Source organism: Ursus arctos, unplaced genomic scaffold (genome assembly GCF_023065955.2).
Source record: "Ursus arctos isolate Adak ecotype North America unplaced genomic scaffold, UrsArc2.0 scaffold_21, whole genome shotgun sequence".
In the NCBI taxonomy this organism is placed as follows: Eukaryota; Metazoa; Chordata; class Mammalia; order Carnivora; family Ursidae; genus Ursus; species Ursus arctos.
Window position 1 is genome coordinate 15545433 of NW_026622886.1, and position 13926 is coordinate 15559358.

At 37.9% G+C, this 13926-nt stretch overlaps 1 protein-coding gene across 6 annotated transcripts in view; it reads left to right on the forward strand.

Moving 5' to 3' along the window:
* ANKS1B (ankyrin repeat and sterile alpha motif domain containing 1B) overlaps positions 1-13926 on the forward strand; it is a 1053061-nt gene that overhangs the window by 798527 nt on the left and 240608 nt on the right. The gene's annotated exons all lie outside the window — the stretch shown is intronic.

Below are 13926 nucleotides of genomic sequence, written 5' to 3' on the forward strand. Positions count from 1 at the left end.
TGGCAATCACCAATTTGTTCTCTGTATTTATGAGTCTGTTTCTTTTCTTTAAAAAAACTTTTTAAAAATAAATGTTGTGTGTAGATTTTTCTTCATTGCTGCTGAAAAGGAGACTAACAGCCTATTCCTTGATTATTCTGCAAAAATATTTGTGAAGTCTGTAAATCTTTGTGCATATCGTAGGGTGGCTATAGCAATAATTACAACAACTGACATATTAAAAGCACCTTGGAGATTATAGAGTAAAGTACATCTCTTATATAATCATATTCATTTCTAACGATACCATTTCAGGAAGACAAAATGATTATTAGTTTTCTGCTTTGCATGTGGGGAAACTGTGGCTCAGGGGAAGTTAAAGAAATTGCCTAAGGTCACTGCAAGAAGTGCAGACAGGCCTGTCTGATTCCACGTCTCTGTGCTCCGCGTCATGCTGCAACTCAGCCTACCATCCTGTGGGGGTGAGTCATGGCTCTTTGGCATACATTTTTCAGCCATGGAGTTGTAAACCTCTTTAATTTAGTGGAATATTTCCACTCCATTGAAGAAAGCAGTGAAACATGCTGAAGAGAGTCCTGGACCTGCAGTCCCCTCAGCAGCCGTGAAAGCTCACTAGGTTGCTCCCCTGGAAATGAGGGGTTTGGATGCATGATATCTAAGGACTTCTGACTGATCAGCATATAGAAGCCCTCAGATAATCCGTTAGTAGATGCCACTGTGTTATTTCTGACTTCTTTCTTACTGCCACCTTGGCTACTAATCATAAAGTTGAATAAGGAGGGAATTAAAACTGCAGAGATGTCCAAGCTGGTGGTGAAGGTCAAATAGGAGTCTCCAAGCTGAACAAGGAGGAGAAGAGAATCCAGGTGCAGTGGGCAATTAGCTGTACAGACGTATAAAACAGTGTGGGGCATTGAGGGAACACTAAGCTTTCAATATTGCTAAAATGTAAAGTACAGAGAAGCTGGTGCTAAGTCCTGAGAGTGAAGGAAGGAGAGGAGATCCCACCTACATTCACTTCCTGTAACTAGAGGCTCCCCCTTGCAAGGCTCCAAGGTGGAAAGGGGAGAAGTCTCAACTTTAAATCAAGATTGGGGTTCTTTGTTGTTACATGGGATGAACATTCGTAATTACTAAACAGAAATCGTGTTTCCTATCTAAAGTAACCACGGTATTGTTTCTTAACCTAAGAGCAAGTAAGACTGCCCAAGTTTTTATCCAGCAGCAGGTAACAACTAGCCCCACTGAAAAAAGTTTTAAGTAATAGTTGGGGAGAAAAGTTGTTTTGTGATCACGACCATGAATCACATCTGTTCAATGTACTTGTTTTATATCCATACATATGAGTCAACCACATAATAAGTAGACTAGAACAGAACTCAATCTTTTTTATCCATAGTGGGTGGAATGGTAGTACCGCAAGGTCACTGTTCTATGTGCCTAGCATTGTAAGTGCAGGAGTTTGGGATAAATGGAGCCTCACTTCAGAGCATTTTCAAAAGCAGATTTTAGAATAAATGTCTGATATGAACTTTTAAAATGAATTTTCCTCTCCTTTAAAAAAGAATTTGGTTCTGCAACCCAGTCCTTGATTCCCCTTCCCCAATGTCAGTTCATTGAGGGTTCTGATTAAGTGGGTTTGAGTAATTGAGGTTTGACTCTGTTAGTGATTCTTAACTCTGGCTGCACATTAGAATCCCAAAGCAAGGCTGCACCCCAGAATAGTTAAATCAAAATCTCTACAGCAGGAGCCAGGCATCAATATTTTTGAAAGCTCCCTGGTGATTCCAAAGTACAGCCAAGCCTGAGAACCAGAGATCTGGGTTCTTTTGTATTTATTTATTCATTTTGAGAGAGAGAGAGAGAGCACGAGCAGGGGGAGGGACAAAGGGAGAGGGAGAGAAAGAATCTCAAGCAGACTCCCTACTGAGCATGGAACCTGACAGGAGCTAGATCTCACGACCCTGATATCATGCCCTGAGCCAAAAATCAAGAGTTGGACGTTTAGGGGCGCCTGGGTAGCGCAGTCGTTAAAGCGTCTGCCTTCAGCTCAGGGCGTGATCCTGGCGATCCGGGATCGAGTCCCACATCAGGCTCTTCCGCTATGAGCCTGCTTCTTCCTCTCCCACTCCCCCTGCTGTGTTCCCTCTCTCGCTGGCTGTCTCTCTGTCACATAAATAAATAAAATCTTTAAAAAAAAAAAAAAAAAAGAGTTGGACGTTTAACTGACTAAGCCACCTAGGAGCCCCTCAGAACTGTATTTTTTTAACCAGACAAGCATTCGTATAAAATTAGCTGCCTGCTCTCCCTAGAACTTGTATATTACATATGCTACCCAATTAAATATACATATATATATTATATATATAATATAAATATTATTTTATATATATATTAGAATATATATATATATATATATATATATATATAAAATTTTTTTGAGAGAAAGCGTGCACAAGCCAGGGGGCGGAGGGGGGTGTGGGGAAAGGCAGAGGGAGAGGAAGAGAGAGAATCTTAAGCAGGCTCCACACCCAGTGGAGCCCCACACGGGGCTTGATCTCACCACCCTGAGATCATGACTTGAGCCAAAATCAAGAGTCAGATGCTTAACCAACTGAGTCACCCAGGCACCCCAGCCCTATTAAAATATTTAATGATGTATCAAAATAAAACTCTAGAAACAGATCATGAAGACAATGAGGTGAGCTTTGCAATCATCACATTCAATTTAGATGAAAGTAGAAAATAATTTCATTTTATTCAGTGTTTATAGTACTGGTTTTCCAGTAAATAGTGAAGGAAATCCATGTACACAAACGTAGTAGCATTTAGTACTCACGATTATTAATTCAATAAATAATGTTGAACACAGTGAATTAGCAATTATATTACTGGTCAAGATGTTTTTTACTGTGTGTTTAAGTAAATTACATCTAGAGAAATCAATCATTATGTGTGAAATATGTCTTCAACATATTTCTAATAGCAAAACCCATGGGAAATTATATAGAAATGCACATATTAAACATTTGAAGTACCTTATGATTCCATTCTTTAAATATGCAGATTGTTTTGATCATTTGATGTTAATATAGCAAAAACATGCTCAGGAGAGTTGAACCTGAACTCAATATATAATTTTTTTTTTTTTTAGTTCTCTCTTGTAAAAGCCAAATGAGAAAACCCAGATACACAATGACCCAAACTTCAAACTTAAAAATTAGAGAGTGATCATTCACCTTCAAGCCACCTAGGAGCCCCTCAGAGCTGTATTTTTTTAACCAGACAAGCATTCGTATAAAATTAGCTGCCTGCTCTCCCTAGAACTTGTATGTTACATATGCTACCCAATTAAATATACATATATATAATATATAATATAAATATTATTTTATATATATATTAAAATATATATATTTTATATATATATATATAATTTTTTTGAGAGAAAGCGTGCACCCCCAAAAAGGATTTCTGCTTTACAAAAGAATTTATCTTAACATTTCTTTAACCACAAGCCAGATAGCTTTATGCAATACACATTCTCCTAAATGCTCTCAAAACACTGTGAGATCCTAGCTATTTTAAGTAGTCCTGTGTGAATCCTTTTGTTATGTAAATTAATCCCCCATATTGATCTGTTTGTAGATTTGTAAATTTTTTCCTATAAATATGAATTTGCTTAAAGCATCTTTTACTTGTAAAAAAGGTCTTCTGCATTTAAATTTTTGGTTGCAAAACAATAGATTTCCTGTTCATGGGACATGGCAGAATAGTTAGCCTGAAAATGTCTACTAAAAATAATATTTTAAAAATCTTGATAAAATAAAACAAATATATATGCATTTTTCATGCACTGCAGAGGCCAGAGACTAGGAGAGAACTGAAACTGACAGCAGTAAAGCCCAGATCTGATTCTGTGTCTGTGCTGGAAGAGTGCCCTCTAGGTAATCTAGAGGCTTGCACTGAAGGTCAGGAGACAAGGCCAGTTGTCCCTTTGAGGTAGGGAGTTGGAACTGAGAGTACCCACATAGTCTGGACCCTAGAAGAGCTCCACTCTTAATGTAAATATAAATGTGGATCAAAAACAACCTGCCTGCTGGCATAGGGAGATAACAAGGTAGCATGTCTTCTCAGCCTGGACTCAGAGCAGGAGAATGGAGAGTCTTCCTTGAGAACCCAGAACTACGAACAACTACTCATTTTAAATTTGAATTATTGATCTATAAAGCTCTAAGCTGAAAAAAATTACATAAAATTGGTGCCAGGCTAGAGATGCCTCAAGGTGCTAAGAGAAATAAACAAAACAACTCTGAAGTTTCATACATTCAACTAAAGTAGCATAGTATAGTGGATTTATACCAAGTCATCCTAGGTAAGTTGGAACTACATTTCTCAGAATTCCTTTCCTACTATGCTTTTGCGTTGGAGTCAACCACAAAGAAAATGAGCTTGAGAAATAAAAGGCACAAATGAAGGAGCAGCCATTACACTCTGAAAGTCAGTATAAGACGCAAAGCACTGGCAGTTTGCACATGTTGTTGCTAATGTGTTATCTCACCTTATTTGTGTTGCGGACCACCTGGGCCCACAGTTTTTCAGTTCCCATTTCCTTCTTTGGCGTCCCTGAGTTTGGGTTGAGTGTGGGCAACTCTATGGTGAAGGAGGCAGGCTTTTGCAAGTCACTAGCATCATTGAAGTTGGAGATGGTGAGAGGTAGTATCAAGTTCCAATTTGTCCCCATAGGTTCTAATCTGACCTTGTGGATTCCAGTTTGTCCGTGCTCTGTTCTACTTCAAATCTAGTTCTTCTTCCTGATTGCCTGCCTAGCTGAGCTATCTATGGTGACCTCGGGTCCAACATCACATACAGAGGCAATAGCCTTACAAAGACTTTTTAACCAGCTCCCCAATCGCACAAGGTATAATATCACTTATAAATCCATTACTCAATTTCGTTTATAATGATCTGTTCCCAGATCAACTCCTGACTGGTACACATGAGATTCCTTCACACGAACTCAAAACTAATTATGAACTCAAGATCTAAACTTACAAAGCACACAAGGAATAAGTTCTGTCTTATCTTTTTTCAAAGGGTCATGGTTTTCTCATTTGCATTTCTTTCCTTCCTCATTCTCTCAATTTGTTTTCCTCGATCAACCAATTTCCTTAATCATTTAGGTTTTTAAAATACCGTATTAGATGCAGATAAAGAGAATATATGAAGTGAAAGATAGATTTAATAAATTTACCCCAACTTTAGCCAAAAATATGACAATAAGAGGATAAGGCATAAGGATAGATATACCTAATGACCCCTCAATCCCATTCCTAGATATATCTCTCAGAGAAATTCTCAAATGGATCTATAAAAACCATGTAAAAATATGCTTATTTGAACATTGTAAAGTGGGAAGTTGAAATTTCCAAAAACTGCAAAACGGCTAAGTGAAATGTGCTGATGCATATTATCAATTAAGATGCAGCAATTAGAAGCAGTGAACCAAAACAATAACACCACCACCAAAAAAAAAAAAAAATAGTGGTGAACCAGATGATCACACAGCAATATACCTAGATCTTAACAATAGAATGCTGAATATAAAAAGTGAGAAATAGAATAAGCTACAGTAAAATAATAGTTATGTAAATTGAAATATATACACACAAATCTACACTACATATGGGAAGTTGGTGGGGGGATGGGTGAAATAGGTGATGGGGATCCAGGAGTACACTTGCCGTGATGAGTGCTAGATGATGTGTGGAATTGTTGAATATTGTACACCTTAACTATACTGGAATTTTTAAAAAAACTACACTTCATATTTTTTAAAGTATCTAAAAAATGTACTAGAGTAGATTCCTATGGGAGAAGAGAAATGTGATTGGGAAATGAGAATTTAGGGAAAAAAGCAAAAAACCAACGGAGAAACTGTACAACCACTGATATAGATAGTGTAACATGAACTAAGGAACATGATTACCTCAATTCTCAGCCCTTCAAATAAAAACTAAACAAACAAACAAAAAAACAAAAAAATATAGAGACACATATACATTTATATGAATAAACACATTATATGTGTATATGTAGTATATGTGTGGGTACAGTTGTGTAGACATAGATATGTCAAAAAGAGAGACTTGGAGTTATAGAGTTAAGACAACTGATAAGATATCTGATAAGAGTTTTATAAAAAGAATATTAAAAAATGGGGAAAGTATATTTTAATAGATAATAACTGGAAATTTTCCAGACTTGATTAAAGACAAGAATCCTAAGCAGGGTAAATCAGAAGAAACTCACAGGAGACACATCATACAGTATCTTTGGTGAAACACAGGAGACACATCATACAGTATCTCACAGGAGAAACACAGGAGACACATCATACAGTATCTCACAGGAGAAACACAGGAGACACATCATACAGTATCTCACAGGTGAAACACAGGAGACACATCATACAGTATCTTTGGTGAAACACAGAGCACCAAAGACAAAGAGAAGACCTAAAGAAGAACCAAAGATAAAGACATTTACCAAGGAGAAAGAGGAAGAAAAGAAAGAGAAGGAGGAAGAGAAGGAGAAGAAAACGGATATCTCAGTAGAAAAGTTACAGTATTTCTATCCCGCAGTGCCCACAGTTATTGGTCATGCCACTTCAAAGAATGAAGAGGTAGATGACAAAGAGTGGTGGCAGCTGGGAAAGTTTATTGAGCGATACTACAAAGCTCCTGGAGAAGGAGGGGACCTGAAAGGGTTGCCATTTTGACGTTTGAATCTAGGGGTTCTTATGAGCTATTTTGTGGAACTATCCTAAGCATCCTGAGTGTGGGCCCCTTGTAGATTGACTGCTAAGGTCATCTACCTTATTGGGTTATTGTTCACGTGCAGATGATCTTTTGGGCTGACATTTGGAGACGAATTGCCTCAACTTGTGATAGTGTCCAATGTTTTATGGTTAATTGTTTTGCCTCAGGGTGTTTTGCAGAAGTACCTCTGCAGAAGCTACTAGATAGGACGCTATTGTGGTCTTGTCTAAGCTGCAAAACAGGAGCCTAGTGCAGTTTTGTCTTAGCTGTCCAGCTCCCTGTTTTCTTGTTGGGGACCTTGGCCCTGACTACTGAAGAATCCAATTAACTCCTAACAGAAACAATTTAAGCCAGAATAGAATACAGTAACTTCAAAGAATTTTATACCCAGCTGTCTAAAATCCAAGAATACAAATGAAATGAAAACATTTCAGAAAAAGCCTAAAAGACCTGTTACTAGCTGACACTTTTTTAAAAGATTTTATTTACTTATTTGAGAGAATGAGAGACAGCACAGTAGGGGATGGAGAAGGAGAAGCAGGCTCCCCGCTGAGCAGGGAGCCCAACATGGGGCTTGATCCCAGGACCCCAGGATCATGACCTGAGCTGAAGGCAGACATTTAACCAACTGAGCCACCCAGGCGCCCCTAGCTAACACTTTTTGAAAGAATTGTTGAAGGATGTAATTCATAAATAAGAAAATTGAAGTCCAAGGAAAAATGAAAGGCAAAAAGGAGTGGTGAGGAAAGAAACTGATACACATGTAAGTAAAATTTAAAAAGCATTGACTACATAAATCAACAATAAAAATAGTGACCAATTACAGTGGTGTAAAAACAGTATACCAAATATTAGTATACTGGCACACTATTATGTAAAATACTGGACAACAATAATATGTAAAACAGAGGGGAGATTGATCAAAGGAATGTATGATAGTTTAACATTAGAAAAATCTATTATGTGATTATGTTAACAGATCAAATGTCAAAAAATATATCAATAGAATCTGATGAACATTTGACAGATTTCAATACAGATTCAGTGAAAAGTACTCTGAATAAATTAGAAATTGAAGGAAAATATCTTAGCCTAATTACCTATGAAAGACATGCTTAATGGAAAACTTCAGCATAGCCTTGAAATTCACTAAGACAAGGATGGCCACTATCAAAATTATATTCAACATTGAAGGTAGAATTCTTAGGTGGCACAATAGGAAAATAAAAAGAAATAAACCATATTAAAATAAAAGGAAGAAACAAAATAGCCATTATTCACAAATGAATGTATTAGTGTGTTTGTTAATGGTAACATGAGCTACTGTGGCAGATAAACTACAAATACTCACCGTTTTAACTCATTAAGTTTCTCACTCAAATTATAGTCCAATGTGGGAGCTCCCTGTAGGCAGCCTTTCACAGGATTACTCAGGAATCCAGGGTCCTTTCCATTTTGTGTCTGTGACCTCCTTTAGGACCTCAGGGTCTCCTCCAATTAAATGGCAAATGATAAGAGAAAATGAATATTCATATGTGGGAAGTTTTGTGAAGTAGATATAGTACCATATCTGTCCACATTACGTTTTCTAGAATTCAGTCACATGGCAGAACAACAAAAGAAACTGGGAAATGTGGTACAGCTATGTGCCTGGGAAGAAAAGGAAATGAGTTTCATAAGCATCTCTGTCTCTGCCATGCTTTCTGTGCAGAAAGTTCAAGAGAATCTGCACACAACCTTTCACATTTATTAGAAGACTTGAGCGAGATTGGATATTATAGAGTGAATATTTGCATAATGTATGAACTTTCAATTCAAGGAAGACTCAAATGATAAACGTATGAAAGGGTGCTTACCATCACTAGTCATTACAAAACTGTAAATTAAAACAACAGTTTGAGATGATTTCATACTCCTCAGATTATGAAAAATTTTAAAGGTTGATAAAACCAAGTCAGAATGTGCCAAAACACGAACTATCATATGTTACTTTTGATTGACACATTATTTATTTTGATATATTCATATGTGCAATCAAACTACAGCTATTTTGTCTCTTTAAAGGAACTTTATATACTCCACTCTCTCTATTTTGGTTGATTATAAAATATCACCCGTATTGGGCAATTTCGTTTTCCTTGTTTCAAAGTTCTTCTGGGGGTTTCAAGCAGTGATACCTTATAATGACTCATGTGATTTGCCTACACCTATGAAGTACCCAGTACCTCCAGTTTGTTTTTCATATGAAAGAAGACACTTATTTTACCAGAAGTTGCCAATGCTCTTAGGAAGCTTCTAAAAGAGAAATTATCCTTACGTGTTTCATACCATCACTTGAAAACCATCCTCCACAATGTGAAAATTGCTCACAAGATTCCTATTCTTCTGGAATTTAATTTTCTTACTTTTTATAAATATTTCGGACTCTATTTTCAAAACAAATGCTTTGTAAATTCCTGGTGGCAATAAGATTAGCCTATACTTTTTTTGAGATTGTAGTTTTTTATTTTTTGATAAAAATTATATATTTAAGTCATACAACATGATTTGATATATATATACTGTAGTTGAGCTAACATATCTTCCCCTCACATAGGTGCCATTTTTTGTGTGTATGAAAGCATCATCTCTCTTAGCAAATTTCCAACATTCAATAAAGTATTATTAATATAGTCATCATTCTGTACATTAAAATTAAAACTCTAGACTTATTCATCCTACATAAATGCAAATTGTATCTTTTGACCAACATCTCATTTCCTTCAGATATTGTATTTTTAAAGCAGAGAAGAAAAAAACATTCAGTGTCAGTAAAATACATGTTAACAATTTGGTGTAATGGAAAAAAGATGAGCTGTGGAACCATCTAGACTTGCAATTCTCTGAGAGTAGTTTTGCAACCTGTGCAAATTTAACAACTCAGACCTTTAGTCTTGACGCTGCAAAAAATGGAAATATTATATACTTCAGAGAGTTGTCATAAGGATTAAATGCAGGGCGCCTGGGTGGCTCAGTCAGGGGCAAACCTGGAGTGGTAGGGGGAAGAACACAGAATCACAGTCAGAAGACCTCAGTTCAATATGACTTGACTACTTACTAGCTTTGTGTCTGTAGTTCGGTTTCCTCATCTTGATTACCTCCCAATTTCATGCTGTTGTTGTAGGAGTCACATGAAATAACAGACAGCCAATTCTACTATAACACTGGTTTCGGAGACAAGTTTTTCCAAAATAATATATTATTAGAGAACAATGAGCATAATATGAATTTCAGTTTGCTTATGCGCTATTTAGTCCATGAGAAACACAAGGTGAACACAGTTGCACCCAGCCAAACCCAGCCAAATAAGAATACACAAAACAGACCTGCACACACCTCAGACATTTACTGTCTACCTCAGTTCACCACCTGTGCTAGGAACCATACCCATCCACACCGGCTGATACAACTTTCCCTTTGATTTCAGATCACTTTGCTTCCAGCATTTCACAAAAACTTGCAATTTGCAGCCCTTCCAATGTCTACATCCACAAGTAAACTTAGGGTCTTTTTCAAAGGAAAGTGTCATAATTATCGTAGGATTCATATATTATGTGTGTGTTTATGTCTGTATTTCTTAATCATTTGACATGTGTATAACTGTGCTATCCTTTTTTTAATCAGCTTATCTTTTTTGAATGTATCCCTGACAAAGTCTTGAGTATTGTGTCCCTAACCCCAGGTTTCCCAGAACCTCCATGATTTTTATTGCTTTATTTCTATAACACAGTGACTTTTTGAAATATATATGTTGTATCATAACAGAAATAGTGCATGTGAAAATGCTTTATTTCTCATATCATCTTTTGACTATGATAGTACAATGAAAGTATCTATTATTTCAAGAAAAGAAAAAATATCACTTTTTGAAATAGTTTCAGCTTTTCCTACACTTACAGGAAATAGGTTTTGACACCCTGCAATCAATTGTTGTGTCCACAATTTTAGCACTTCTTCGACTAGTGAGTATTTGAGTAATGGACCTCCAAATAGCTACTCTGAGATTATGTCAATCACACTTGATTTTTCATGTAAAAATCCCAGTTCTTCCAACTCAAATATACACTTATTTTTTCACTTATGCAACCAATTTTTAATAATTCAGATTATCTAATAATCATCTAAAAATTCAGGGTCTGACTACTTTGTGTTTGAGGTTTTTTTGTTGAGTAACAAAATCTAGTATCTTAAAACAACATAAAGTTATTTCTCAGTTTTTGTGGGTCCACATCCTCTGTGAGTCTAGGTGCAACTTAGCTGGGTTCTCTGCTCAGGCTCGTAGGCTACAAACAAGGCATCAGCTGGGGCTGAGATCTCATCTGAAGCTCAGAGCCTTCTCCCAGGCTCAGATGGTTGTTGGGAGAATTCAGTTCCTTATGGTTATAGGACAGAGGCCTGCAGCTCCTAGAGAGCCCTCCTCTCCATAGACAGCTCACAACATAGACCTCTGTTTCTTCTTCTAGACCAGTAGAATAATCTCTCTAATGCCTCCTGTTCTTTAAACAGTTCACCGGGTTGGGTCAAACCCACCCAGGATAATCTCCCTTTAACTCAAAGTCAACTGATTAAGGATCTAATTACATCTGCGAAGTTCCTCTTTGTCATGTAACCTAATCAAGAGCCGCAGTCCCATCATAATCACAGATCCTGCGACACCCAAGGAGAAGGGGATTATGCTGGCTGTGTATATCACGGGCAGAAACCTTTTTTTTTTTTTTTTTAAAGATTTTATTTATTTATTCGACAGAGATAGAGACAGTCAGCGAGAGAGGGAACACAAGCAGGGGGAGTGGGAGAGGAAGAAGCAGGCTCATAGCAGAGGAGCCTGATGTGGGGCTCGATCCCACAACGCCGGGATCACGCCCTGAGCCGAAGGCAGACGCTTAACCGCTGTGCCACCCAGGCGCCCCTACGGGCAGAAATCTTAAAGGCTGTCTTAGAATTCTGCCTACCATGGTAATTAAATTATCCAGGCTCTTTGTTTCTCCTCCAAATTTTTGTACATTTATTGTTATTAGCATTCATGGCATGAAGGTACAGTGAGAAAACACCTTGAAACCCAATCATGTTGGTTTTAAAACTCTTTAAAGCATTTAATTTCTTTTGTAAACTAAATCTATGTGCTATGGAGAGTGGTTTGATAAAGCCGCTTCACCTACTGGCTACTCACTGAATTTCTTCCAATTAAGTAATGGAGGAAAGTCACCTCCTTGTGTGCATCCAGCCTGGAAATTCAGTTCCAAACACACACCTCTCTTTTCGCTATATGGTTGACATTTGTACTCATCTTTACATTTACACAATGGATAGGACTGCTTTTTACCCTTTTGCTCTGTTTCATACAGTGTTCAGTTAGTGTGTGTGTGTGTGTGTGTGTGTGTGTGTGCGTAAACTTCTGGACTAAAAGTCTGCTGTCTGCAGAGACATTATGCTATAGTGCGGGAGGGGGTGAATATGAGCATTGAGTCAGGGAGATGAGGGTCAGGAGTATACTGTAAGATTAGTGCCAGATTGTTTTCATCTGCCAGTGCCATTTGTGTACATTTTTATTTCCAAAGAGAACTGTGCAAATTGTGACATGGGACACCATAGCCAACTTAATCACTTTTTTAGCTCTATGACCTTGGGCCAGAGTCTCACCCTCTCTGAGACTCAGTTTTCTCACCTGCAAAGTAGGGGCAATGTATACTTCATAAACATGTGAGGCTTAACTGAAATATTTTATATACAGTATCTGAAGCATGGATACTCAGGATATAGCAGTCCTTATTCTTGCCCCGGTGGCTCCCAGGAATAGGAGTTCTGATGTTGAAAGTACCTTTGTGAGACAGAAAAATACTCATAACAACAACTCACAATTACCCTGTGCCATGTGCTATTCTAAATACTTCATATGTGTTAATTCATTTGATCCTTACAACAATCTTATGATGCAGGGAGCAATATTATCCTTGTTTTATATATGAAAAACTGGGACACAGAGGGATAATACCTACCCACCTTGAAGTTCCCAAGGTAGGATGCGGCAGGGCCAAGTTGTAGCCTTTGTGAACCCCACAGGCTAGCTGTAAAGTCAATGCTCTTAATTGTTTTACTGCTCTCCCTCTCACAAGAATCACTTCAAACACCAAATAATGGGCCAGGACCCCAGTGAGCTTTCAAATCGGTAAAGACTGCTCTTGGGGTTTTCCTGTCTCTCTTTGGTTCCTTCCCCTGTTCCTGGCCCCTTGCTTACTGTCTCTTTTGCTGTTACCTCCAGCACCTTATTTCTCTTACACGCGTTCCCAGTGGGCTTTGCTCTAACTGAAAAGGCACACTATTACTGCTCTTGAGGCAGCAGCTAATAAAGATTTCTGGCTTTAATTCACCCAGTATTTCCTTTGCATAGATGACTCAACTCTTAAACAAAAAATGGCGATGTAATCCTTTAAGAATCAGGAGGCTAATTATCTAATGGTAGAATAACATGAGGGAGGAAATTGTGACAGGAGTTTCCCCAGAGCCGTTCAATTGTCTTCACTAACTTCAAGTTCTGCCTGGCATCCCTGACTTTCTGAATGTGAGGCCCACTGTACCCTATGGAGAGCTAGAGTTCTTCATGGTTAGGAACCAGGGAAAGGATTACCTAATCCCTGGCCACGGGAGACACTGAGTTGGAGAGCTACGTATCCTAGAAAAGATGCTTGCCCTCTCCAGAACAGGGGATTTGATGGCTAAGGGAGAACCACAGTGGATGCTGAGTCTGGGGGGGACCATAACCAAAGAAGGAAGGGTGGGGGACATAGAGCCAGGAGTTCAGAATCAGTTCCCCATCCTGACCCTCTTCCTTGGAACTGAAGACTCATACGCCCAGTCACTTCACTCTGTTTGCTCATCCTTACAGAGGCTCCAGGATTTGCAATATATTCTACTAGGACATTGTGTTCAAAACTCTGAGGTCCAAATAAAAGAAGAACATTTAGATTTACTTTAAGTTTTCTCTTCTGAGTGATCTAGATGCCTGTATGAAAAGGGTAACTTGCACACGAGGCAGCTGAACAAGTTGTTTCAAACAGATTCTTTTCTT